General features: G+C 41.2%; 1 pseudogene across 1 annotated transcript; it reads left to right on the plus strand.

The window, feature by feature from the left end:
* Window positions 1–987: 987 nt before the first annotated feature.
* On the plus strand, window positions 988–1,560 carry LOC113629612 (deoxyuridine 5'-triphosphate nucleotidohydrolase, mitochondrial pseudogene; annotated as a pseudogene). The gene has a single exon (XR_003436628.1). The product of XR_003436628.1 is annotated as a deoxyuridine 5'-triphosphate nucleotidohydrolase, mitochondrial pseudogene (transcript).
* The last annotated feature ends 1,765 nt before the right edge of the window (window positions 1,561–3,325 follow it).

Raw genomic sequence — 3,325 nt, forward strand, 5'->3', positions numbered from 1 at the left:
AGGTTTCTCCACACCACCAAGCAATGCTCCCGACACCAGCTGAGCATTCTACAATTCAACTGAATTCTGACATTATCTCCCCAAAGGTAGCATCAGATTCCACAGGTAAATAGTTCAATCCTACAAGACTGCCCTCCACTTTGGATGCCAATTGCAGGCTGTAAAAAATTAATAAACAGAAACCTCAGTTAGAGTTGGGAGACCAGAAAGGAGAGCTCTCACAGATGGTGAAGATAGCAGAGCCCAACAGGATAGAGAAAGACTCCTCTTCTTTCCTGGCAAGGACTCAGCCAATGAAAAGGCACAGACTTTGTTTACTATAGCCTCCTAACTTCCTTTTCCTCTCTATAAAAGTGTTCTCCTTTCCTTGCCCTGTGGGGACTTGCAGGTGGCTCACCATGGCTGCTGATCCCAAATTGCAATTCTCCACCAATCCTGAATAAACCTATCTTTGCTGGAGAAATATCAGGCAGTTAATTAGTTTCAGGTCAACAAAGCCCAGGTTGTGACCAGTCTTTTGACTCATGTGCTACAAATTGGAGGTTCCAACAACCCACTCTAACTCAGGATGCCAATCTCAAGTGCATGTTGTTACCTGTACTTCTGACCAACTGGCTATAAATCATATTTCCATGACCCTTCCTTGGGTTTGATTAATTTGCTAGAGCATGTCTACTGGGAAAAAAAAAAAAAAAAGCACAACATAAGAGCTGTGAGTTGAATTTTATTCAGAGTCTTACTAGGACTATAGCCCAGGAGATAGCCTCTCAGATAACTCTGAGGAACTGCTCCAAAGAGGGGGGGAAAGAGCCAAGAGCCAGCATATATATATTTTGCGGGGGGGGGGGGTGGGTTGTGGGCCGGGGAAATAAATGTAATAAAATATATATCTTGGGGGGGCGGGGCAGGGAGTTGTTGGCGGGAAGTTTAGAACTGGTGCGCTGTGCTCATCCTGCTGTCTCTTATTCCGCCTGCTCCCTTTGTGCTCTGCCCTGCCCTGCCATGCCCTGCTCTCAAGAGGCACAAGTCATCTCCCCCAGCAAACGGGCCCGGCCTGCGGAGGAGGGCGGCATGCGGCTCCGCTTTGTCCGGCTTTCGGAGCACGCCACCGCTCCGACCAAGGGGTCTGAGCGTGCCGCGGGCTATGACCTATACAGTGCCTATGATTACACAGTACCACCTATGGAGAAAGCCCTTGTGAAAAGAGACATTCAGATAGCTCTTCCTTCTGGGTGCTATGGGAGAGTAGCTCCACGTTCTGGCTTGGCTGCAAAACACTTCATAGATGTGGGAGCTGGTGTCATAGATGAAGATCATAGAGGAAATGTTGTTGTTGTACTGTTTAATTTTGGCAAAGAAAAGTTCGAAGTCAAAAAGGGTGATCGAATTGCACAGCTCATTTGTGAACGGATATTTTACCCAGAAATAGAGGAAGTTCAAGTTTTAGATGACACTGAAAGGGGTTCAGGAGGTTTTGGTTCCACTGGAAATAATTAAAATTTATGACAAGAACAGAAAATGAGAAAATATACTTTTTCCTTGAAAATAAAGGCTTTGCTTAAAGTGAAAAAACAAATATATATATATATATCTTTGTAAAAGATTACTGCTTATCACAAAATCCTGGTACTTCAGGTTAATGGTTTTAGTGCTTATCTACGTATGGGAAGATTCAAGAATCTTGGGTCTTGAAACTCTTCTCAGGGCACACTGTTGGTGGGGCTCTTCAGTGGGTTGCATTTTAACCTTTCTTAAACTGGATGATGAGCAAGATTCTTTGTTCTTTTTGCTTACAAGCAGCTCACAGAACACAGGAAACTCATTTACCCACTAAATTACCAGTATGTTATAAAAAGATATAATTCAGGAATAGCCAGATGTAAGAGATACACAGGGCGGTATGGGGAAAGGGTATGGAGCTCCAATGCTCTCTCTGAGTTTGTCAATCTCCCCAAACTCCACCTGTCCACCAACCTAAAAGCTCTTTGGGTTTTTATAAAGGCTTCATTACATAAGCATGAGAGATGAAGTCTTGTCCAGTGGTGATCATTTCAACCTCTAGCCCCTCACCCCTCCCCAGAGGTCAAGGGGTAGAACTGAAAGTTACAACTCTTCAATCACATGGTTGTTTTTTCTGGCAACCAGCCCCCATCCTTAGGTGACCTGGGGGCATTTCAAAAGTCACCTCATTAACATTAAGAAGACACCTTTATCTCTCTCACCACTTAGGAAGTTCCGAGTGTTTTAGAAGCTCAGGGCTAGAAATGGGACAAAGACCAAACACATGTTTCTTTTTATAAATCACAACATCACATCCAGCAAAGATTCAGGATTCAAGATCTATGCATGACACTTCCTCTTGCTGGGTGACATGAGGCAATTTATTTAAGCTTTCAGTTTTCTGTATGTTGTGGGAGGAAAAAAAAACCTCAAAACTTTCTTCTACCCTTGGAGTTTCTTCTGGACGGTCTAAGAATTAAACTGACATGAGACAAATTAACAGGAGAAAATCAAATTTTATTTTGTATGTATGGGAACCCCACATATATGAGAGGGTCAAAGACCCCACATACATGAGAAGTTCAAAGAGAGAACAATAAGATATATATGACATCTTGAGCTAAGAAATAGGCTAGGGGCCTGAGGCTTCCAAGGACAGGAGGGTAATTTACAGGACAATAAGAAGAGCAGATGTTGGGTAATTAGACATTTGCCATGACTTACAGATGGACCATTCAGATAAAATTTATCTCTGGTAATAACTCTTATTCTGGGAAAGACCAATTTAAATTCTTCTAAGTAGTTAAGCAGGGGCAGAAATTTCTCTTCAATCCACAGGGTCTCAATTGCCTTTAGCTCAAAATAATTTTCATGCAGAAGTAACATATTTGGGGGAGGTTTGTTCTGAAACCCTTCAATGTAAAATATAGATAATAGTACCCACCTCCCAGGATTGCTATGATGATTAAGGAAGATGATTCTTAAAAAATACATAACATGGTATTATCCTATAAAGAGTGCATTCAATAAAAATATTCAGTTTTACTCTCATGTTTATTATTATTAGTGGTATCACCAAGGTGAAGTAACTGGAGAAAATGATCTCACACAACCATAGACATCTAGAAGCATATCACCCCTATGCTATTTAGTATAGAATTTTGATTATTCCAATTTGTTAATTACCAATTTTGTTAAAAACTGAACATGCATCAAGTTAGGTGAGGAAAAATATTATTTGTGAAATATTAAAATAGAACGTATTTTGTATGTGGTTTCTGGGCATTTGAAAGGAGATTCTAAATTTATGCTGTCCAATATCTGC

Source organism: Aethalodelphis obliquidens, unplaced genomic scaffold (genome assembly GCF_003676395.1).
Source record: "Aethalodelphis obliquidens isolate GAN/ISIS:26980383/991018 unplaced genomic scaffold, ASM367639v1 scaffold27, whole genome shotgun sequence".
NCBI classification, from domain to species: Eukaryota; Metazoa; Chordata; class Mammalia; order Artiodactyla; family Delphinidae; genus Aethalodelphis; species Aethalodelphis obliquidens.